The 25,218-nt window shown below is 45.1% G+C and overlaps 1 protein-coding gene across 3 annotated transcripts in view; it reads right to left on the bottom strand.

The window, feature by feature from the left end:
• Positions 1–25,218, bottom strand: part of PTPRA (protein tyrosine phosphatase receptor type A) — a 127,218-nt gene that overhangs the window by 67,171 nt on the left and 34,829 nt on the right. For 2 of the 3 annotated variants that reach the window (XM_087935668.1, XM_087935669.1), the window contains exon 2: positions 15,984–16,052. The gene's annotated coding sequence lies outside the window, so the exon portion shown is untranslated. Of the gene's footprint in view, positions 1–15,983; positions 16,053–24,986; positions 25,105–25,218 lie in introns of those variants that run through there. The other variant, XM_087935670.1, reaches the window with a different exon arrangement.

Genomic DNA, 25,218 nt, shown 5'->3' with positions numbered 1-25,218 from the left:
AAAGTCAACGGGGGAGCCAGGCTCACTTAACAACCGGGCTGCTAATTTATCTGCTGCAGCGATTCACTTAAGACCTGTGGAAAGAATGGTGGTAAAATCCGGTCAAACTCACTTACAAATGTCTCACTTAGCAACATAAAATTTGGGGCTCCATTGTGCTCACAGGTCCAGGACTACCTGTGTGAAAATCCAAACTGAGGTATCCCAGAAGGAAGCAGACTCTGCCTGGCCCATGGGCCCTCTCACAAAGGAGGCCATCACCTATTTTTGACAATTCCTCTGCTCAACTGCTTTTACCATTAAAAGTTTTCCCGCCCCCTAATATTATCAGAAGCTGCCTTGTGGTTTAAATATAGAGGTATTCTTCTGACCTCGGCTTCCCCCCAAACGCACTAAGCCAACTCTTTGTCCCGGCAAAACCCCTTTTATTAAAACGAAGGTGAATTTCGTGCGTTCACCTTCAGCCAAAGGCCTGGCCAACGGTCTTTCAAGGGTGTAATTTGGAGCACAGACCTGATCTAGCTTGGAGAGCGGCCAAGTAACTATTTCCAAACGCAGTGCTGACAAGGAAGGGCTCGGCAAAGAGTCTCTGAGATGCACAGGCAGATCTTCACATGGTTGCAACGAACGAATTGTTTCCTGCAAAAGCCCCCCTCCTCTTTTGCTCCTCTTTTAATCCCCATGGGAGGGGCCGTTCACCGTCCACCTGTGGCCTTACTCCTGAGTCAACCCTTGTTCCTTAATTGTTCCCTTCTCCTGGCAGCTCTGCACATGCACACATTGGGAATAGGCTCCAACTATTCTTCTGCCCCACTGAATTCCAACTCCAAAGGCAGCTGATAACTGTCGGACGGCCCTGGCCCCATCTCTGCCTCCGACACAGAGCCCTTGTCCGGGCCTTCCTCAGCTTCCAGGATGGGCCCAGGTTCCTTTCCAACCTCCTCACGACTGTCTGACTCCGCTGCCAGCTCTGCTGGCCACTGGTGGGCCACAACAGGTAGCCCTCAACGTAGGACCATAACGGAGCCCAAGATTTATGTTGCTAAGCGAGATATTGTTAAGTGAGCTTTGCTCCCATTTTATGACCCTTCTTGCTATGCTGTTAAGTGAATAACTTGCAGCCATTCAGTTAGTAACACAGTTGTAAAGCGAATCTGGATTCCCCATGGACTTTGCTGGCCAGAAGGGGATCACACGATCCCAGGACATTGCAAGCGTCATTAAACAGGAACCGGTTACCGAGTTTTGATCATGTGCCTACGGGGAAGCTGCAAAGGTCAGTTGTAAGTATGAAAAACGATCATAAGTGCCTTTTTTTCAATGCTGTTTGTAAGTTTGAACTGTCAGTAAATGAATGTTTGTAAGTTGAGGACTAGCTGTATATTATTATAGAAGAGAACATTGGTAGCTCAGGGGAGAACATCTATCAATGTGGTTGCTAGGAGTCCTAAAACAACTCGATGGGACATAGTCCAAAAATATGGACTTCTTTTATGCGCGGAAAACTTTACATTGCAAAAACTGGAGGTCTTTAGAGAGTTGAAGATGAAGATTTGAACAGCGTTACAAATTGAAGAATGAATGAAAGAAAGAAAGAAAGAAAGAAAGAGAAAGAAGGAAGGAAGGGGGGAAGAAAGGAAGGCAGGAAAGAAAAAGAAAGAAGGAAAGGAAGGAAGAGAGGAAGGAAGGAAGGAAAGGAGGGAGGGGAAGAAAGGAAGATAGGAAAGGAAAAAGAAAGGAAGGAAGGAAGAAAGAAAAAGGAAGGAGACAAGAAAGAAAGAAAGAAAGAAAGAAAGAAAGAAAGAAAGAAAGAAAGAAAGAAGAAAGGAAGACTAAAAGAAAGAAAAAGAAAGAAGGAAAGGAAGGAAGGGGGAAGAAAGGAAGACAGGAAAGAAAAAGAAAGAAGGAAAGGAAGGAAGAGAGGAACAAAGGAAGGAAAGAAGGAAGGAAAGGAGGGAGGGGAAGAAAGGAAGATAGGAAAGAAGGAACAAAGAAAGAAAGAAAAAGAAAGGAAGGAGACAAGAAAGAAAGAAAGAAAGAAAGAAAGAAAGAAAGAAAGAAAGAAAGAAAGAAGACTGAAAAGAAAGAAAAAGAAAGAAGGAAAGGAAAGAAGGGGGAAGAAAGGAAGGCAGGAAAGAAAAAGAAAGAAGGAAAGGAAGGAAGAGAGGAAGGAAGGAAGGAAGGAAAGGAGAGGGGGAAGAAAGGAAGATAGGAAAAAGAAAAAGAAAGGAAGAAAGAAAGAAAGAAAAAGGAAGGAGACAAGAAAGAAAGAAAGGAAGGAAGGAAGGAAGGAAGGAAGGAAGGAAGGAAGGAAGGAAGGAAGGAAGAAAGAAAGAAAGAAAGAAAGAAAGAAAGAAAGAAAGAAAGAAAGAAAGAAAGAAAGAAAGAAAAGAAAAGAAAAGAAAAGAAAAGAAAAGAAAAGAAAAGAAAAGAAAAGAAAAGAAAAGAAAAGAAAAGAAAAGAAAGATCTGGTCTGATGAAAGATAACCAAACTATTTGGAGGATCCGATTCCGGAACTCTCTGGATGAAATGACCTTACTAAGGGAAGGAGTCAAGTTTGAAGGATGGTTCAAGTTCTTTTCATCATTTCCCGTGACTCTTTCCATTTTTGTCTAGGTTGCAAAAAAGAAGATCGAACAATAACTGGAAAAGTTGTGCCCCCCACCCAGGATCACCTTTTAGCACGATCCCCAACATTTAATTGTTGCACCTGCAACAACAAAGCCTTTGGAGAGGCTTTTGAACTCTGTTTTGGCAGGCAAATGGGTATTTGACAATTGCAATGTGAAGGGAAGCCAAAACGGTTTTATTATGACTCTTAAATTTCCCTCCCCGCTTCTCCGAGACTCGGGTAGCCTTTTAAAAAGAAATAATCTCAGACTGAAGTCATGCAAGAGGCGTACAAGCCAATCCATTTTTCAGCTGAAGCTTTTTCCTGCAAAAAAAAAGTGATTGCTAACAAGACAACTTTTGCAAATAAGATCCGATATGGCCTGCTGTAATTTGAAAAAGTGCCAATATCCCCCTTTTTTTAATACTTCAGAAAGTTTAATAAAATAGCTCTTTATCTTTTCTTCCTTCTCTGCGTGCGTATTCAATGTTTATGTATTTTTAATGCCTTTAAATTAAACCACATACCTATGATTTAATGGAAGGGTAAAGCGCTGAATAAATAAATAAATCTCATAAAACCTTTCTGCTTTTTGTCATGGTTAACTTCAGTTATTAGGTGGGTTTAAAGAATAAATAAAATATGGAGCAAGAAAGCTCTGAATTTCACAAAGGATTCTAACTCCCCATTTGTGGGAGAGCATTAAAGATTCATACAGGAGTCCAAGGAATTTATTAAAAGTGCTGCATAAAATGAACTCGAGACATTAGACTCTTGCAAGCTTGATCTCTCTACCTCGATCTATCTTGAAGTTTGTTTTCACGCCTAAACATGAATTAATTTTCAATCGATCGTCTTTTTGTAAGCTGCCATTCTATCAGTAATAGGGTTTGTGGTGTACAGTGTCTTTGTGTCTTATGGTGCAGGTAGTCCTTGCTGTGGTTCACTGGCAGCAGGTGTGGACGGCTGAGGTCTCGGAGAGTGAGGACTCGGATGAGGGGCCTGCGTGGGATGCAGGGGTGGGGCCAGGACCATCAGGGAGGGGAGTGCTGCCTTCGGAGATGGAGGAGGCTGGCAGCAGCGAGGAAGAGGACCCCGAGGAGCCTGTGCCCAGTGCGCATATGTGCAGGGCTGCTCGAAGGGAAGAGCAGCTGCAGCAGCATGGGCAACTCGGGAGTAAGGCTGCAAGGTGATGGCCCCTCCCTTAAGGGATAAAAGCCAGCTGAGAAACTGGAGTTCTTTGCAGGAAGCAAAGACGTTTTTGCACTCAAGCCTTGTCGACGTTCGGACTCTCTTAGTTTGTGTTTGGAGACTCTTTGTGTTTGAACTATTTCTTGACAACTTTATCTCGTGTTCTTGGCAGCCTCGCACTACCTTGGCAAGGCTCGTTCTTATCAGAAACAATTAGTTTGAAACAGCCTTTTAACCGGGAAGGAACAGAATTTGTAGAGATCCATTAAAAGGTTTTGCTGTTACCTCCGTTTCGTGTTTGTTTCCTTGGAACAAGGTTTGGGTCAGAACAGTCCTCATCTTATGATGGCAACGTAGGCCAAAATTTCTGTTGCTAATTTCCACCGCTTTCACCTTTCAGCCCCAATCCGGGGCTTCGCAGGCAGCTACTTTTGCGACAAACTATTTTTGTGTTGAATTTTTTTATGCTTACCGACAAAGAAATAAAGGTATAGATCTATTTCAAGCTACTTAGGATGTGGCTAGCTCAGGGGTTGTCAAACTCAAGGCCTGCGGGCCCGATTCAGCCCATGGTGGGGTGCTTAAATCTTCCCACAGAGCCGGCCTGGAAATAGCAAAGGACTGACCCATAGTGCAGAGGGGGGGCTGCACGTGGCCTTCTGCGCCCCATGGACGGCTTCCTACAGCGCTTTTCTGGCCAAAACAGGACATGGGGGGGGAATGTGAGAAAGGTCATAAAATTGAGCAAAAGCTGAGAGAGAGAGGGGGACGGACGGACGAAGGGAGGGAGAGAACAGCCCCCAGGTCTGGAGGTGGCTGATGAGGAAGAGGAGGAACAGCTGGGCCCAGTGCCTGACAGGTGGAAGCACAGAAGGCAGAGGAGAGGAGAGCAGTGGAAATCTATGAGCCGGTCCTTGGGATAGAAGAGCCACCACTGCTGGCGAAGCTCCACCCGGGCTCTGGGGATCAAAGGCAGTGGGGTCGAGATGGATAGGTATGGCAGACAACTATTCCTCTTCCAGACAGATGGACGGACTTGTTCGCCTGCGAGAGAAACGTTTTGCCAGGGCTGGCGGCGCTCCTAATAAAGGAATCTTTTGAGTTCACGTCAGAGGGCTTGTCGTGTTTGGGGAGCAATGTCAGAACGTCACTAAAGAAACTGGTGTAAGTCGAGGACTACTTGTGTCTTCTGCCCGAGCGCCATTTTTGGGGGGAATCCATGGACAAGCTTTTATCATCCTTTTATGGATAACTGCTGGCAAAGTCCCAGGATAAGGCGACCCTGTCCAATCAGAAAACATCTGTTTTGTAACCCTCCTCACGAGCGAAAACAGGATGTTGCTTATCAACACACAGGAAATGCTTTTTTGCCCTGAATTCTAAACTCCCTGCTTGGTAACAGAAGAACTCTGGATTTCTGTGAAATCTGCTGTGCGGAACACTATGCCTGGATCAGGGTGCGTGGGAGTCTACGGATGTCGGGAACATAGCTAAGTGTATTCTAAAATATGCTGCAAGTTTGCAATGGAACAAAAAAACACATTTTTTATAAATTTTTACATTAGATCTTTTTTTAACTCACCTGTATTACTTTTATACATAACTCAAGGTGAACAATATTCCTAATCACCTTCCTCGTCTTTTCCCCATAACAAAAAACCTGTGGGGTGAGATGGGTTGGGCTAAGAGAGAATATCCCAAAGTCACCGTCACCGAACGATTGGCCTGAAGGAATTCAGACAGCTTTCATGCCTAAGGCGGGACTAGAACTCACCACCTCCCGGTGATTGGCCCAAAGTCACCCAGCTGGCTTTCATGCCTAAGGCGGGACTAGAACTCCCCGTCTCCTGGTGATTGGCCCAAAGTCACCCAGCTGACTTTCATGCCTAAGGAGGGACTAGAACTCACCACCTCCTGGTGATTGGCCCAAAGTCACCCAGCTGATTTTCATGCCTAAGGCGGGACTAGAACTCCCCGTCTCCTGGTGATTGGCCCAAAGTCACCCAGCTGACTTTCATGCCTAAGGAGGGACTAGAACTCACCATCTCCTGGTGATTGGCCCAAAGTCACCCAACCGGCTTTCATGCCTAAGGCGGGACTAGAACTCCCCGTCTCCTGGTGACTGGCCCAAAGTCACCCAACCGGCTTTCATGCCGAAGGTGGGACTAGAACTCACCATCTCCTGGTGATTGGCCCAAAGTCACCCAACCGGCTTTCATGCCTAAGGCGGGACTAGAACTCCCGTCTCCTGGTGACTGGCCCAAAGTCACCCAACCGGCTTTCATGCCTAAGGCGAGACTAGAACTCACCATCTCCTGGTGATTGGCCCAAAGTCACCCAACCGACTTTCTTGCCTAAGGTGGGACTAGAACCCAAGATCTCAGGCTTTCTAGCCTGGTGCCTTAACCACTAGTTCTAACTGGCTCTCTGTATTTTACATTATACTGTATATTAGAATGCTGCAATCCAGCTAACAGCAAAATGTATTATTTAAGAGGGGTTTTATAACAGCCTCGGAAGAGCCTTATATGCAGCAAGCATTTGAATTAGCCAAATGTGTATTTATGATAATATATAGCAGTGTTTCTCAGCCTTGGCAGTTTTAAGATGGGTGGCTTTCAACTCCCAGAATTCCCCAGACAGCCTGATGTAGAAAATAATATTCAAACAACAGTTAAAATTTTCAATGTTTCCTACTGCAGATCCTAAACCCGGTTTTGCAGATCCCTGCAATTCGATAAGAAGTTAATTAGATCCCAAGAGATTAAAAGGGGTTAGAAGAAAAAAAAAAACACCCCTCAAGCCAATTATCTATCCCAAGAGCTTTTCCTCTTGATCGGGGTTTCCAATATATTTTTTCCCCTTTTGGCAAACCAAATTTGTGTCCTGAAAAATCTGGAAACCCCTAGATTTTCCATGTAACCTGAATTTCCCTTTCAAGATCTGGCACCAGGGCCCCAGAGCCATTGCTTTGACAATATCACACGTGTCATCTAAATTGGAAGGCAGTTTTTAACAGGTCCAAACCCTTTTCTGTGTCTGTAGGAAATTTTCACAGTTAAATACTTGGGAAAACCGAGGAACGTTTGGCGAGGATTGCATGCCAAGGATTGCCTGCCAGAACCAATACAAAGAAACACTGTCTTTCATCCAAAATTACACTTCGGGTGGAATTTTAATGAGGAACGAAGCCATGGTCCACCTCAAGATATTTGAGCTTGCCCGGACATTAAGGAAGTTTTCCACTAAAAGGCTCTAAGCTTTCCGTGTTTTTGAATCTATTTGCAAAGATGAATGTATGCTAATTAGAGAGCTTAATTAGCCGGCTTGGTCCAGTGATTAAGGCACCAGGCTAGAAAGCTGGAGATCATGAATTCAAGCCATGTCTTAGTCATGTAAGCCAGCTGGGTGACTTTGGGCCAATCACCAGGAGACTGGGAGTTCTAGTCCCGCCTTAGGCATGAAAGCCGGTTGGGTGACTTTGGGCCAATCACCAGGAGACGGGAGTAGTTCTAGTCCCGCCTAGAGCACGAAAAGCCAGACTGGGTGACTTTGGGCCAATCACCAGGAGACGGTGAGTTCTAGTCCCGCCTTAGGCATGAAAGCCAGCTGGGTGACTTTGGGCCAATCACCAGGAGATGGGGAGTTCTAGTTCCGCCTTAGGCATGAAAGCTGGCTGGGTGACTTTGGGCCAATCACCAGGAGACGGGGAGTTCTAGTCCCGCCTTAGGCACGAAAGGCGGCTGGGTACTTTGGGCCAATCACCAGGAGACTGGGAGTTCTAGTCCCGCCTTAGGCATGAAAGGCGGCTGGGTGACTTTGGGCCAATCACCAGGAGACGGGGAGTTCTAGTCCTGCCTTTGACATGAAAGCTGGCTGGGTAACTGGGATGTCATGCTGGCTGGGGAATTCTGGGAATTGAAGTCCACAAGTCTTAAAAAGTTGCCAAAATTGGATACCCCTATGTTAAACGAAGAGGAGAAAGGTTTGGGTCTTGTAGAACCCCACAGCGGGTGTGGGAAATGAAAAATAAAAGAGGGAAGACGGTATCATAGAAAAGAGGAATGGAGGTGACTTGATCTCAGGGGTTTTTTTGAAGACCAGAACTAAGAGTTTGACTTTGCAAGGGGACAGATTGCGGAACACTGACACAGATCGATTATTTAACATTTAGAATAATACGCCAGAGCAGATTTTGGTTAAATATATGGAAAGTTCTCCAACACTTACAAGCTGTTCAACAGTGTGACAGATTTAATTTGGAGGTGGTGGTAAGTGGCCCTTTGCGGAGACGTTTAAAGGGAAATATAAAGAATGTTCTCTAGGGAGAAAATTCATGTACCAAGCAGGGAGTTTCTTTGGAATAATGGCCTCCAAGATTTACATTTCAATTATAAAAATCGAAACTCTTATGGGAAATAAATCCTTACAGACCCAAAGATGCTCCCCCCCAGCAAGAGTCAATTGGACTTTTTCATTGTTGTTTTTTTACCCTTAAAAGAACTGACAATGCTTCTTGGATGAGAAGCGAAACGTTTTCAAAGAAGAAAATAAAAGAAAAAAAAAAACCAAGGAAGTCTAGTTACCTTTTGAAAAAAAGCACTTTTGGGGCAACCATGATGTAGATCAGGGTCTCAACCTTGCCCCTTTAAGACTTGTGGACTTCAACTCCCAGAATTCCTCAGCCAACGGGCTGAGGAATTCTGGGAGTTGAAGTCCACAAGTCTTAAAGGGGCCAAGGTTGGAGACCCTGATCTGGATGACTGAGAATCTCCGCAGACAAACCACCGAGTTTTAAGATATATGGGTGTTGACATCCAAAATCCCAGAAGATCCCAAATCCGTGATGGCGAACCTATGGCACGTGTGCCACAGGTGACATGCAGAGGCATTTGTGCCAGCAGGCAAGCTGCAGGCAAACTTACTTCACTGCGCATGTGGACACCTCACAGCTGATTTTCGGCCAGTTTGAGGCCTTTTCAGCCTCCCAAAGGCTTGAGGAAGGCTTCTGCAGGTTTTGCAGGCCGAAAACTAGGCCCGTTTCATCACTTCTGGTATTTGGGGGAAAACAGGAAGTGATGAAACGGGCCTAGTTTTCGGCCCGCAAATCCTGCAGAAGCCTTCCTCAAGCCTTTGGGAGGCTGAAAAAGGCCTCAAACTGGACGAAAATCAGCTGTGAAGCGCAATGCAGGTAGCGGGGCGGCAGGGGTGGGATTGCGCGCACATGTGTAGGGGACGTGGGGGGGGCATGCATTACCTTCTGGGTGCTGGCATGCAAGTGTGAGCATACAAATGCGTGTGCAATTTTTGGCACAGGAGCCCAAAAAGGCTAGCCACCACTGTCCCAAATTATTATTTTTTTATTTTTATTTTATTTGTCAATTGCTTACAAGATAATAGGTATAAGTATAAATATAGTTTTGAATACATGAGATGGATACGTATAAGAAACAATAGGACAGGGACGGTAGGCACGTTGGTGCGCTTATGCACGCCCCTTACTTTCTTAGGAAAGGGGTGAGGTCAATAGTAGACAGTCTAAGGTTAAAGTTTTTGGGGTTTGGGGAAGAAACCACAGAGTCAGGTAGAGGATTCCAGACATTGACCACTCTGTGGCTGAAGTCGTATTTCCTGCAATCAAGTTTGGTGCGGTTAACCTTGAGTTTGTATCTATTGTGTGCTCTTGTATTGTTATGGTTGGAGCTGAAGAATTCATTGACAGGTAGGACATTGCAAAGTATGATTTTATATACTATACTTAGAACGGACTGAAGGTGGCATAGTTCTAGGTTGTCTAGGTTTAGAATTTCGAGTCTGGTGGCGTAAGGTATTCTACAATCCGTAGAGGAGTGGAGAACTCTTCTTGTGAAATATTTCTGGACTTTCTCAACTGCGTTAATATCAGATACATAATGTGGGTTCCAGACAGATGAGCTGTATTCGAGTATTGGTCTAGCAAATGTTTTGTATGCTCTAGTTAGTAGTGTGATATTACCAGAGAAAAAGCTACGTAGGATTAGGTTAACAACTCTTAATGCCTTTTTGGCTATGTAGTTACAATGGGCTCTAGCACTTAGGTCATTAGAGATGAGAACTCCAAGGTCCTTGACAGAGTTTGGATCATCAACAAGGTCTTGACTATTCAGCCTGTATTTTATTTTCTGATTTTTTTGCCAATATGTAGGACAGAGCATTTATTCGTTGAGATTTGAAGTTGCCATTTGTTTGACCATTCTGATACATAGTCAAGGTCTTTTTGAAGGGTAGCAGCATTGTCTGTGGTGCTGAATAGCTGTTGGGATCATAACATATGAATAATATGTTGGGTTCATAACAATCCTGATAATGACCAGGATATGATAATCACTACCATAAATCGGTGTGATAGTATAAAGCAGGGGTGGGCAAACTACGGCCCAGGGGCCACATCTGGCCCGTTGGTCTTTTTAATCCGGCCCGCCGAAGATTGGTACAGAATTAAGGTTTGATGTGAATGATTGAATGATTGCATTCATTTGATTTTGATTTGTAATGACAGGCATTTCGACACCAGGTGGGGGCCCGTCTGTCAAATTTTAAAAGTCAGTGAGGCCCCCGAGCCAAAAAGTTTGCCCACCCCTGGTATAAAGCCATTATTGAATGAATGAGTGAATGAATGAGTGAATGGACCATTTGCCTCTTAAGATGATAAACACAGGATGAATCCGCTCAAATTCATACCTCTTGTTCATCTGAAAAGCATGAACTTGAACTAATTTTTTAAGGGATATATGCCTTGTACTTTTTAAAATAAAAATAAATTAAATCAAATCTTTTATTAAGCATATATTCTGTTTCTGGTTTTTATTTGCTACCCCTGAATTATATAAACATAGCTCAGAAGCATAAACATTTCCTCGTATTCCAGAAAGCTTGTCAGACATGACTGTTAGTCTCGGCATAACCAGCCTATCCTTTTGAACACTTGATAGCCGTTAAATATTATTACTTGGAATCCTACTTTTGTTATACCTTGTGCAGGAACGAAGATAGACTACTGATCGCTGTAACAGATCCCTGCATTTTAGATCCTTAACTTAGCAGGTGTCAAGAGAGAGAGTGTGTAAAATGTCCTGTTACAGGTACAACTTAAATTGGTTGTAGCCATGATCCATATCCTAAAGAAAAGCAATGCAAACCAACTATGAGCAACTTTTGCTGGTCACAATAATTGGCAAAATGGATATGTGTTATGACTCCCCTTCAAAATTCAAACGAACAAAACAGACAGCAGCCGTTTCACAATTAAATCAAACGGAAAGAAGTCTTACAAGGTAACGGCTGGCAGAAATCTCAATCCACAGCATAAATCTTTACTCTGTCCGGCAAACCAGTCCTGGCAATAAATCTCCAGTCTCAGAGCTCTTTGCTGTAACGTCCTCACTCAAATAGTCATTTTGTTCCTGGCAAAATGTACCAGCCCAGCTGTGTCCTTTTATACTCATTGAGGCAAGCTGCTAATTTACTGACTCGCTCTCCTCCTTCGCTCCAGCTGATTTTGCCTTTTCAACCGTCTTCTATTTTTTACATTTAACCACAAATTTTCCAAGTTCTCATCTCCACTAGAAGACTCTCTCAAAACTTCCCTGTCAGCCATTCCCGGCTGTTGATCAGAGAAGGAACCAGAGGAGGTCAAAGGTCCTGACAATTCTAATACATCAGGTCTGTCGTCCTTTGTCACGTCCATCTCCTCATCCTGGTTATCAGTCCAATCACTAAGCCAGGCCGGCTCATATTTTTCTGCCATGACCTCCTCACTTGAACTCATATCAGTCACAGGAGCTGAATCCAAGCCCGGAGCCACAACAGATATGAATGTCATAAATTTGACCCAAAGACACCCAGCCGGCTTTCGTGCCTAAGGCAGGACTAGAACTGACCATCTCCGGGTGATTGGTCCAAAGTCACCCAGTTGGCTATCATCCTTAAGATGGCACTAGAACTCACCGTCTCCTGGTAATTGGCCAAAAGTCACCCAGCCATCTATCATTCCTAAGGCGGGACTAGAATTCACCATCTCCTGTGTGATTGACCGAAGGTCCCCAATTGGTTTTTCTGCTTGGTAAGACTAGAATTCCCAATCAAAGTCCAAAGCCCAAAGTCACCCAGTTGGCTTCCATGCCTAAGTCAGGACTAGAATTCACCATCTCCTGTGTGATTGACCGAAGGTCCCCAATTGGTTTTTCTGCTTGGTAAGACTAGAATTCCCAATCAAAGTCCAAAGCCCAAAGTCACCCAGTTGGCTTCCATGCCTAAGTCAGGACTAGAATTCACCGTCTCCTAGTTTCTCGGCCCTCCCCTTAACCACGAGGCCAAAATGGCTCCCTTAATAATGAGAAGGAGCTGTTCGTTTGGATGCCCTCTAAAATTCACGATGGCCAATTTAGAAACAAGACAACCTCAATAAATATAATTGACTGACAGACTCACTGATTGATTCATCACTATAAATTATTGCCTAGATCGATTCCCCCCCCGCCCCCCGCCCAAACAAAATGGAGACAAAGAGAACGGGCAGAAACCCGTTTCGACAAGGCCCCCTCAATTGGCCAGAAGGGAAGTCTTATCTAGGCGTGTATCGCAAGCACAATTTTCAATTAAAAACACAAAAAAGGCGACGAGAGATGAACTTGACGCCCGGCGGGCGAATCATCCACGCGGTTTTCTTGGCTGTTTTGAAAGTGGGTTTTTTGCCAACATCTTTTCACTCTGTCTTACAATCTTGGGAATTCCCAGGCCCCGTTCATGTAGTCACACGTGGGAGGAGGAGAACCAAACCAGACAGTTAATAGAGGTGCAGATGATAGAAAGGACGTAAAAATGGGGCGACGCTCACTTAGGAACATCAAATCTGAGCTCAGTTGTGGCCGTAAAGTCAGTGGATACACCTGTACTCCTGAAATGCTTATAGCAGGACTTGTAGCTGCTATCACAAACCACAGGACAGTAACCCATACAGAAAAACTTAAGTGCTGGATAACAGGAAGATGCTCTCCTGCATTAAAAACCAATTATTTGGGGCTATGACTGGCGTTTTATTTCTTTTTGAACCGTAATGGATGCACAAGGTCTAGCCAATGCTATTGTTTCACCCATACTGCTTTTGGATCGATTCCTAAACAATTTGGGGACAGCGAACGACAGATTTAGACAAAGCCAAGGCTGCCGAGGTCTTTCTGTAGCTACCAGAATTGCTGAGCCCGAATTTTGATCACGTGAGCGCAGGGATGCTGCAACGGCGTGAAATAAGTGTGAAAAATCCACCGTACGTCGTCTTTTTCAGTGCCGTTCTAACTTTGAATGGTTACTGAATGATTGTTAAGTCAAGGACTATCTGCAACTAGAGTACGGAGTATTTTCAATCGCCGCAATGAGATTTAAACCGTGGCTGCTACTCCTGTAATAGCCCTTTAAGTGTGATTACAAGTCTATTTGCTAAGCTTACACACCAAGTTATTTTAGATCTATTTCTTCGGCCCAATCTGTCATTTAGGCAAGTTAAATTCCAATTTAATAAAGTGTTATCAGATACTATACAACAGAATGTTATCAAATATTATGTATTATGTATTATATATTATTCTCTATATTAAGTTCATATACCAGAGTTAATTGTATTTTACCCCTAATAAATCATTACCACATCAAATCAAACTTGTTTAAAGCTAACAACCAACTCTAGAATTTCTCACTCTATACATACCTTTATCCTATAATGTATATTAATATTTAAGGTTCCAATTCATCTGAGACAACCCTATTTAACAGACCTTAAAATTTTTGTATATCCAAGATCAATTTCTTTAGGAAGGTCTTCATTTCCTCTTAGTGGAAACGCAACAAAAAAAAAGCTGCATTTTTATGAACACATTTGCATTAGCAGTAGCAATAGCTTAGACCAGTGATGGCGAACCTTTTCGGCACTGAGTGCCCAAACTGGCCGGTGTGCCTTCATGTGTGTGCCAGAAAACGATGACCAGCTGGCTGGTGCATGCAGGCCTGTTTTTCAGGGCTGTTTTTTGGCTGTTTGGGGGGTCTGTTTATCAGACCATTTTTGGCCTGAAAAATGGCATTTGGGCTGTTTTCCAAGCTGTTTTTCAGGCCATTTTTTGAACCATTTTCTGGCACTCCAGCACCCACGAAAACCAGCTGGCTGATGAGCATGTGCGCACCAGAAACCAGAAGAGCAGCCCATTGAGAGGGCTCTGCGTGCCACCCCTGGCGCGCATGACACAGGTTCGCCATCGCAGGCTTAGACTTATATACCACTTTATAGTGCTTCCCAGCCCTCTCTAACCGGTTTTACAGAGTCAGCCTCTTGTTCCCCCGACAATCTGGCTCCTCATTTGACCCACTTCGGAAGGAGGGACGACTGAGTCAACCTGGAGCCTGGTGAGATTTGAGCTGCCAAATTTCAGGCAGCTGGCAGTCAGCAGAAGGAGCCTGCAGTACTGCACTCTTAACCACTGCGCCACCTGGGCTCCTTTAATTAAGAAAATTAATAAGGAAAAAAAAAAACCTGCAATTGCTGAACTGCGTGTAATCTATTAGGGCAGAGGTGTCAAAATACAAGTGACTAATAAACAAGGACTGGAGCCAGAGGTGGTATATTCAGCCGGTTCGGACCGGTTCTCGAGAACCGGTAGCAGAAATTTGGAGTAGTTGGGAGAACCGGCCAATCCCACCTCGGACTGGCCCCGCCAACCCCCATCTCTTCTCTGCCTCCCTTTGAGTCCCAGCTGATCGGCTGAGTCTTCCTTTGGTTGCCCTGCACAGGAGAACGGAGCTGGAAAGCAGGTTAGTGGGGTGGGGAGGGAAGGGGGATCTTGCAGTATCCTTCCCTTGCCACGCCCACCAATGCATGCCACGCCCACCAAGGCATACCACGCCCACCAAGCCGCGCCCACCCCTGATCGTCTGGGTCTTCTTTAGTTGCCCTGCACAGGAAAACGGAGCTGGAAAGCAGGTTAGTGGGGTGGGGATGGAAGGAGGGTTTTGCAGTATCCTTCCCCTGCCACGCCCACCAAGCCACGCCCACAGAACTGGTAGTAAAAAAAAAAAATGTCAATCCCACCACTGGCCAGCCTGCATCCCTTTGGCCTGGTCTACCCAGTGTGAAAAGGAAACACGCCAGCAATTTGGGGAGTGGTATCAAGGCGGCCATGCCTAGCCAGTCAGCCACACCCACCCCGTTGGCCACACCCACCCAGTTCCCCCACCCCACCAACAAGGTCAACCAACAGCCCTGATACGGCTCTCAGTGAAGTTTGACACCCCAGTATTAGGGCAAAATTTCTCAAACCTTGGTGGCTGGAAGAAGGGTGGACTTCAACTCCCAGAATTCCCCAGCCAGCCTGGACAGGCTGGCTGGGGAATTCTGGGAGTTGAAGTCCACCCTTCTTCCAGCCTCCAAAGTTGGGAAACCCCCGTTTAACGGTTTCAATTGACATTCATACTCAAAACGCTTCGACCGACAGAAAAATCCCAGTGGGAGACTGTTTGGTCCAAGGAACACCCCCCCAAAAAAGGCTCAGGCTCTCAATCTTCCCTTTTTTTCTCCAAGATTTCAAAATTACGTCTTCCTGAAACTCTGTGGCAGCCTTCCTCCTTGTCAAGGAGAGCTCAACCAAGGACGTACGGTTGCGCTAATGGGTCCTATTACATCCTCGATCATTTCCTGGAAGAAAAAACAGCTCGGATTCATCTCAGGACTGACTTCCTGTTCAAATGGGCTTCGTTTCATTTGATCCGCTGAACAATGTGTCCCTTCGGAGAACAAGCGTTTTAAAATCACGAATGTTCCTGCGAGGCCGGCAGGCAGACAGAAGACAGAAAAACTCCTATATCCTTTTTCATTCCTTTTTTTTTTTTTAAATGAAATAATAATTTTATTACTATTATAATGAAATGTTCGTACTTGGAAACCTGTTCGCTGCCCACAGTCACTTGGTGAGATGAGTAGCCACAGACACGGAATTAAATAAAGCCATTTAAAAACAAGGAAGCCAAAACGTAATAACAGACGTGCACATCTTTTATTACTGAGCTACTACACTTTTTCAGCAGTTTGGGAATCACCGGGTTGCACCGGGTTGCAGAAATGTGGGAAGAGCGACAAGTCTTAGCGTCTGATCTGCTTACCCCGTATTCTTGGCACAGTCTCTCTCTGGAGGAGAATTCCGAGGAAGTCGAACCTTCAAATCAGTAGGACTGCAAATAAAAAGAGCAAAATTTGGTTTTACTTTGGCGGTTCTGCCGCAATGAAAGCACACAAAAAGAAGAAGGTGGGGGGGAGGGAAGGAAGGTTTTACACTTAGGTGGGAAAACCCAAAATGTACAAGGGACAAATTAGGCAAAACCTGGCTCAAATAGCAATAGCACTTAGACTGATCTACCGCTTCACAGGGATTTCTTGCCCTCTCTAAGCAGTTTACAGAGCCAGCCTCTTGACCCCAACAATCTGGGTCCTCATTTTACCCACCTTGGAACGACGGAAGGCTGAGTCAACCATGAGCCAGTCAGGATTGAACTGCCGGCAGTCGGCAGAATCAGCCTGAAATATTTACATTCTAACCACTGCACCACAAGGAAGGAGAAGGAGAAAGGGAAGGAAGGAAGGAAGGAAGGAAGGAAGGAAGGAAGGAAGGAAGGGCACTTAAGACTTATATACCGCTTCACAGCCCTCTCTAAGCGGTTTACAGAGTCAGCCTCTTGCCCCCAACAATCTGAGTCCTCATTTTACCCACCTTGGAAGGACGGGTGGCTGAGTCAACCTTGAGCCAGTCAGGATTGAACTGCCGGCAGTCGGCAGAATTAGCCTGCAATACGGCATTCTAACCATTGTGCCACCCAGGGCTCAGGTGGATAGATAGATAAGGTACAATATGGAATAAGAATAGAATAAGAGAATAAGAACAGGATAAGATAAGATGGGATAGGATAAGATTCTGTATACAGTAGCTAGCTAGCTATGTAGATAAACAGATAGCAATAACAATAGCAATTAGACTTATATGCCACTTCACAGTGCTTTGCAGCAGTTTACAGTCAGCCTCTTGCCCCCCCAGCAATCTGGGTCCTCATTATACCGACCTCGGAAGGACGGATGGCTGAGTCACCCTGGAGCCAGTCAGGATCGAACTGCCAGCAGTGGGCAGATTAGCCTGCAATACGGCATTCTAACCACTGCGCCAGCAGGACAAAGAATGAGAAAGGGGATTAAGAGAGGAAGGAAAGAAGGAAGGAAGGAAGGGAGGGAGGGAGGGAGGGAGGAAGGAAGGAAGGAAGGAAGGAATAGCAATAGCACTTAGACTTATATATCACTTTGTAGTGCTTTACAGCCCTCTTTAAGTGGTTTACAGAGTCATCCTTTGGCCCCCAACAATCTGAATCCTCTGAAGGATGGAAGGCTAAGTCCACCTTGAGCCTGGTGAGATTCGAACTGCCAAACTGCAGGCGGCCAACAGTCAGGAGAAATACCCTGCAGTACTGCACTTTAACCACTGTGCCACCGAGGCTCTTGAAATAACCGTGCAAGGGATCTTGGAGGCCTAACGGACGATCCCTTAAACACGAGCCAGGGGTGTGTGGCGGCAGCCAGAAAAGTTAATGCCATCCCTGGTTGCATAAACAGAGGGACAGAGTCAAGTTCATGAGAAGTATTTGCATCGCTTTATAAAAACTTCAGAGTTAAGGCCACACCTGGAATAACCGCGTCCAGTTTTGGTCACCATATTGCAAAAAAAAAGAGGTTGAGACTTAGAAAAAGTGCAGAGAAGAGCAACTGGGAAGATGAAAGGCCTGGAAACTAAAACATATAAAGAACAGTTGCAAGAACTGGGCTTGGCCAGTCTAGAGAAGAGGACAGGATAGCAGCCTTCCGATCTTTGAGGGGCTGCCATGAAGAAGAGGGGAGGGTCAACCTCTTCTCCAAAGCCCCTGAAGGCAGGACAAGAAACAACGGATGGAAACGGATCAAGGAGAGAAGCAACCTGGAATTAAGGAGAAACTTCCTAATTGTGAGGACAATTAACCAATGGAACTGCTTGCCAGCAGAAGTCGTGGGTGCTTGGTCATCGGAGGCTTTTAAGAAGAGATCAGACAACTGCTTGTCTGAAATGGCATAGGATCTCCTGCTTGAGCAGGGGGCTGGACTAGAAGACCTCTAAGGTCCCTTCCAAGTCTATTATTCTGTATTCTTTAAGGCAGGGGTCTTCAAACTTGACAGCTTTAAGACTTGTGGACTTCAACTCCCAGGATTCCTCCTCCAGTCCATGTTAGCTCAGGAATTCTGGGAATTGAAGTCCACAAGTCTTCAATTTGCCACGTTTGAAGACCCTTGCTTTAAGGGAAGGAAGGAAGGAAGGAAGGAAGGAAGGAAGGAAGGAAGGAAGGAAGGAAGGAAGGAAGGAAGGAAGGAAAGAAGGGAGGGAAGGGAGGAATGGAAAGGAGAAAGGGGAGGAGGGAGGGAGGGGAGGGAAGGAAGGAAAAATAGAGGGAAGGAAGAAATGAAGGAAGGTGGGGGGGAGGGAGGGAGAGAAGGGAGAAAAACGTGTACACGCTATCTTTGTGTATAACTTTTACACTAACCTTACAAAGCCTCACCACAGATTTCCCCAGGCTCTTGTTTTTTTAACAGCAGCCTCTAATATGAAGTCTGTTTAGACATTTCTGATAATGAACAAAACCTGCAATTAATATTTTTCACATCAACGGCAGGTATTTAGCACCTTGAAGTATTTAGCACTCTCGTTTCTTTGAGAGACATCGCCTTGAGCTCAACTTGTGTGGGCATTTAATTTTTAGAAAAATCACTGCTGCAATATTTTTAAAAAGGCTTCCACTTCGAAGGGATAATAAGGTTGTGTTGCAGTCCTTCAGAGACAGCTGGCCAGCCCAGATATTGTCGTGCAAAGGAAATCTAAGGAAATGATTAGGTTATCCAGAGCCTGCCTGGCCTATAATTTATTCATTTTCTTACGACCTCAATTTATATGCCCTTTAATCTCCCTTTCCCTTAAGTGGGACAGGCTGTTTTGGTCTCATTTGCACTCTGCACATAATTTCACCCACAATTTAAAAAGCAGCTTCCCATAAAAACAACATGGCAAATCACTGGCATATGCCCGCTTTCCAATTTATACATTTTGGGGGGAAGGGATCCCCTAAGCAAAAATGCCTTTTTAAAAACTTTAAAACCCAAAGTTGGGGAGATCCTATATACAAGAACCTAACGCTGCTCAGCAAAATAGAGGTAATTCCTTGATTTACGACCACAATTTTGGTTGTTAAGTGAGACATTTGTCAAGTGAGCTTTGCCTCACTTTCTTGCCACAGTTGTTGCGTGAATCATGGCAGGTGTCATGCCAAGAAAAAGAAGGGAAGATGGGAAGAGAGCGAGGAAGGAAAAAGAAGGAAAGAAGGAAGGAAGGAAGGAAGGAAGGAAGGAAAGGAGAAAGGGAAAGAGGAAAGACAAAGAAAAAGAAGGGAAGATGGGAAGAGAGCGAGGAAAGAAAAAGAAGGAAAGAGGGGAAGGAAGGAGGAAAGGAAGGAAGGAAGGAAGGAAGGAAGGAAGGAGGAAAGGAAGGAGGAAGGGAAAGAGGAAAGACAAAGAAAAAGAAGGGAAGATGGGAAGAGAGCAAGGAAGGAAAAAGAAGGAAAGAGGCGAAGGAAGGAAGAAGAAAGGAGAAGGAAGAGGGAAGGAAAAAGAAGGGAAGGAAGGAAAGAAGGAAGGAAGGAAGAATAAAAGGAGATTATAAGAAGAATGCAGAAGGGTCTCAGGGAAATCCTGCCTTAGCACATGGCTACCACGGCCGCCCCCGACACGGGTCCCGTGTCACGCCCACCTGGCCACGCCCACCCACCTGGTCCTCAGATGTCCAACACAACCAACCGAGTTTGGGGGATTCTGGGAGTTGAAGTCCACCCCTCATAAAGTTGCCAAGTTGAAGAGATTCGGCTCTAGGCTAAGGAGCCCCTGGACGTCACTTTTCAAAGAGAAAAGACTCACATACCCTGATCCATCTGAGATGAGCAATTATTTCATAAGCCGGGCTCTTACAGCCCTGGAAAGTTGATTATTTCGTACCAAAATCATTGCAAGCTACATTTTAAAATTGTATAGAGATTATTGTATGGTCTGTTGTGTTTAATTTTATTTTTCTTTCAATGGTGTTGTCCAGTTTGACTTGTGGAAGAGCACCACATTTCGTTGCACCCGCTTGCGAGTGTAATGACAAATAAATTCTTATGTCTTGCCTCCCTTGTGGATATCTGGCACTTATTGTATGTCAAAATCAGAACTGGTGTATTCCAAGAGAAGCCAAGAAGCCCAACGCGTGCCGATAATGCAACCCAAGGCAGCGCGCAGACCCCAAATGAAAAGCCCAAACCGGAAGGAAACCGGGTTAGCACGATGGTGGTTGAGCAAGAAAAGGATTCCACCGCCCATCAATCATTGCAAGGCGCCCTAGGAAAAAGGACCCAGGAAATGAGGGGATGTTTTACGCAAGGGCTGAGAATGGGGGGAAGTGTGATTGTTGTTTGGGTGTCATTTTAGGAGGAACAGAAGCGACACACACACACACACACCCCTTCTCATTGGGCTTTTTACTAGCGCTGTCCACTTACTCGGTGTTTTAGGTGCTGTTGCCAATGGTGAAGCTGGCAGCCAACGGCGGGAAGGAATCATTATAGGGTGCCAATTTGAGAGAGAGAGGGAGGAGAGAGAGGGGGAGGAGGGAGGGAAGGAGGGGAGAGAGGGGAGGGAGAAAGGGGACGGAGGGAGAGGGGGAGGGAGGGAGAGAAGGAGGGAGAGAGAGAGAGAGAGGGAGGGAGAGAAGGAAGGAGGGAAAGAGAGAGAGAGAGAGGGAGGGAGAGAAGGAAGGAGGGAAAGAGAGAGAGAGAGGGAGGGAGAGAAGGAAGGAGGGAAAGAGAGAGGAGAGGGAGGGAGAGAGGGAGGAAGAGAGAGGGAGGGAGAGAGAGAGGGAGGGAGGGGAAAGAGGGAGAGAGAGGGAGGGGAAGGGAGGGAGAGAGAGAGGAGAGAGGGAGGGAGAGAGAGGGGGAGAGAGGGAGGGGAGAGGAGGGAGAAGGAGGAGGGAGGGAGGGAAGAGGGAGAGAGAGGGAGGGAGAGAGAGAGGGAGAGTCGCCCGTGCTACTGCAGCTGCTCTTTCCTTCGAGCAGCCCTGCGCGCGTGTGACCTGGGCACAGGCTCCTCGGGGTGCTCTTCCTCACTGCTGCCAGCCTCCACACGCTCCGAAGGCAGCAGTCCACTCCCTGAGGGTCCTGGCCCCATCCCGGCATCCCACGCAGGCCCCTCATCTGAGACCTTGCTCTCTGAGACCTCAGCCGTCCGTACCTGCTGTTGGCAAACCACAACAGCAACTTTAAGACTTGTGGACTTCAACTTCCAGAATTCTCCAGCCAGCTATGCAAGTCTTAAAGTTGCCAAGTTTGGAGACCTCTGTGCTAACCATGAGTTGAGAAGATTCCTTCGCGTAGGCTTTTAGCAATAAAGTAGTGAAATTGAACCTTCACGGGAGCATCAGTTCTTTCACTCCTGACAAGGTGTCCGACAAATGTAAGTTTGATAGGATCCAAGTTTATTCTTGACCCCAAATCCATCAGCCCTGTTCATTTGCACTTTTCTGTACTGAGGAAATAAATAAATATGATTGGAATTCCATTTGCTAGCCAGTGACGTTGGCAACTCCTCTTCGGAACTGCAACCTCTCCCAAGGAAACACCAACAACCTGATTTTCACATTATTAATGCCAGTACTAGAAGGACATCCCCACCCCGCCAAAAAAGAACTATTTCTTGCTCAAATCCCTCCCGTTATGGACTCGGGTGACAAATGTATTTGGCGGTCTGTTATACTTCAATTTCATGACTGGAAGTAACCCATGAACCTCAGAAGAAGCAGCCCAATAAGTACAAGATGATAAGCATGTTCCTTTTGTTTAGCCAAAGAAGGCAGTCCAACGATGATGATAAAAAAGTTCTAGTACTCAGTTTAAATCAATATACTTATATCTGTTCTGTTTCAACTATCTATTATCTTTTCTCATTAACACAAAATATGACGCCTTTATATCTTTCCCCTAAATTTAACACTTCAAGTAATACATAATTTTCATCCAGATTCTGCTTAGTACATTCTAAAGCTACGTACTATATTTTAAAACAAGAAAAAATAATAAGTTCATAATATAACTAAAACAATAATCCATAGCAATTAAACTCTATGGTTAAAATTAATATTCATTTAAATCTTAAACATCTCAAACATCTTACATCTTAAACCACAAATCTTTACACGTTCCTTTTAATATTTTATCCCATTTTATAATCAGATAATGTTCCAATTTTCTAACATTATTTCAAATACAAATACAATAATACAATCTTATGTACTTTTGCAGAATCTCTTTTTTAGCTATATTTTTACCCATTATCTCTAAATAAACCCTGTTTCTTTACATCTTATTTCAAACCTTTATAGCTTCTCTGCCCCTTTTTCCTTCCTTGCTTGTACAAGAGGAGCAGAAATATTCATTTCCGTTGAATTAACAAGTTGGGTTCACGGTCGATTAGAAAGGTGGGATTAACAGAGTTGCTCTTAGAATTCAAACAAAGCCAATTCTCGATGTCACTGCTCATGTGAAGCAAAGCCAACTCCGAATGACAATAAAATCATTTGGATTCTGAACTGGATTAAGGTCCTCGCTGTCCCCGTCATTCTGCCAATCTCAGCTGCAAAGAAAGGGGTTCCCCCCCCCCCTTCAATCATCATCATCATCTAATGACCCCCATAATCCCTTGCAGGTGGAGTCTGGGCAACTGAATGGATCTACCAGATTGTTTACTGGCCGGATGCTCTTCCTGTTGCCAGTGTGGAGTTTTGTTTAGCAGACTCGCAGAGATTAGAGATTGCAGCCTGCACAGGACAGCATGAAGGTGCTTGGAGTAAAACTAGGATCCAGGTACCCCTTGGGCCCATTGATAAAAATGTGCTAAAATAGTGACTCTTCGAAGCTCCAAGGGCACTGAAAAAGTGACTTGTGACCGTTTTTCACACTTATGACCACTGCGGCGTCTCTGTGGTCAGACGATCCAAATTCAGACAACCTTGGCAACCGAGTCGTATTCATGTCCCGGGGTCACGCCATCCCCATTTGCGGCCTTCTGATCAGCAAACTCCAGAGGGAAGGAAGCCAGGTTCATTTAACAACCGGGTTCCTCGCTTAACAACGGCAGCGATTCACTGAACCGCCGTGGCAAGAAAGGTTGTAAAAACGGGACCAAAAAAAAACACCTTACTTCACGACTGTCTCGATTAGCAACGGAAATTTTGCGCTCAGCTCTGATTGGACGACCTGAATTACTTAAGCCAGAGGTCTCCAAACGTGGCCACTTTTAAGACTTACTGACTTCAACTCCCAGTTGCAAATTTCTCCCTTAATCAAATCAATGAAAAAAAAATAGGACCGGAAGGGACCTCGGAGGTCTTCTAGTCCATCCACCTGCTCAAGGAGGAGACCTTATATCAGAGGTCTCCAAACGTGGCCACTTTTAAGACTTGTGGACTTCAACTCCCAGAATTCTCCAGCCAGCAAAGCTTCACTTAACGACCGTGTGACTCATGCGGCTGGAGAATCCAGGGAGTTGAAGTCCACAAGTCTTAAAAGCGGCCACGTTTGGGGAGCCCTGGCTTAAGCTGCTAAAAAAAAGTGGACACAACATCACGCGCGCGCACCGTTTAATCAAACATGTTCTGACATCAAAGTTTGCACTTTTGCACAGCCAAGGGAGTTTTCAGAAACGGTTTGGAAGGCTCAAGCCTGCCCCCAAAACCACGAACCAGCGAGCTGTTGGTCTTTCTACGGATGTGCCGAGGCAGCTGAAAGTTGTTTAGCTGTTATTGTGGTTGTTCACAAGTCCCAAGGGCTACTACCCACCTGTCAAACCCAAAGGCACTTCCTGCCTTGCCTGCAGAGGCTTCAATTTAAAGTTACAGCGGTGGTGGAAGTTAATGGAAAAGAGGGATCCTCTCAAAAACCACGCGGCGCATTTTCCCCCCAACATCCAGAAGGGACCGTGGGAAAGTCAAAGGCGAAGATCAGATCGAGAAGCCTTCTCGACCCTGGATTTCCAAGGGCGAGGGAGGAAAAACCCTGAGTCTTTCAACATCACCAGCCAGCCGAACGAATAGGCTGAAAAATAGCTTTTATTCGTAGGCTGTCAGGCTTCTGAGTGCAACATCACACCACAATTAGGTTTAATATGAAAGACTTGCAGGGCCGGTGCAACGTGCAACAGGTTCATACCGGCGTAATCTCTCTCTCTAAAAGTGAAATACCACTCATGCGTCATCACACAATCTCCAGAACCATAAGGCCCAGGAACTTGAAATTGGGCCCGTATGTTCCTCTTGGCTTCTAGGGGCTCACTAAGAAAGGATTTTTCAAAATGACCATCAGAACATTTAGAGTATTTCCATTATTACTACTATTACTACTATTATTACTACTACTACTACTACTACTACTATTATTATTATTATTATTATTATTACTACTACTACTACTACTATTATTATTATTCTGCTAAGGAGTTCTACTCCCCCCTCCCCACCTGAAATCTATTCCAAATGCAAAACACAAGCAGAGGAGTTTCAGTTTCACAGCAGCACCAAGCAGCTTGAGTATAGAACAGTTGAGCTAAGCCACACCCAGGCTCCTTGCTGTCTCCTTCTTGCTCGCACAGCAAATACTGTTTCAGTTTCCAAACAGCCCTCAACTTTCCTCACACACTGACAGGACGCTAGCCAGATGAATACCGATGGAGGCTGGTAGGCAGAGGCAGATTTCCTTCCCCCCCTTATTTTCCTCCCCAAAAACTTGCCCGATCACAGAGTTTCGTAACGAAGCACGGGTACCCCGCTAGTTAGAAATACGGTGTGTTTGTTGAATCATGAATTCATTCTAGATAGCTGGGCAGCCCTTCTACATTTCAAGAGATGAACAGAAATAGGACACGAACTCACGACTGACTCTAGCGATCCTACCTTTCGACATCTTGAAAGTAAAAATAAAAAGGAAATAAGAAGTGACACAATTTAAAAAGCCAAAAATCCAACTTACCAACCATGGGCTATTTCCCGATTCTCCTTTCTGCGAAAGCCAAGGGTAAGTTTTCCTCTTTCTTACCTTGGAAAACTCATTTGCACTTTTCAAGATTGCTCCGCTCAGATCTGACATCTGTTTATCTCGAGAGACCGACTTTTTTTTATTTTTTTTTAAAAAAGGTGCCGATTTCTTTTAACCGTTATTGTCTCTCTCCTTGAATGAACCACCCACATCCTCTCCAAAATGA

Source organism: Pseudonaja textilis, chromosome 6 (assembly GCF_049901715.1).
Source record: "Pseudonaja textilis isolate UNSWEBS1 chromosome 6, rPseTex1.2, whole genome shotgun sequence".
Lineage (NCBI taxonomy): Eukaryota > Metazoa > Chordata > Lepidosauria > Squamata > Elapidae > Pseudonaja > Pseudonaja textilis.
This window is presented reverse-complemented; position numbering and strand designations above follow the sequence as displayed.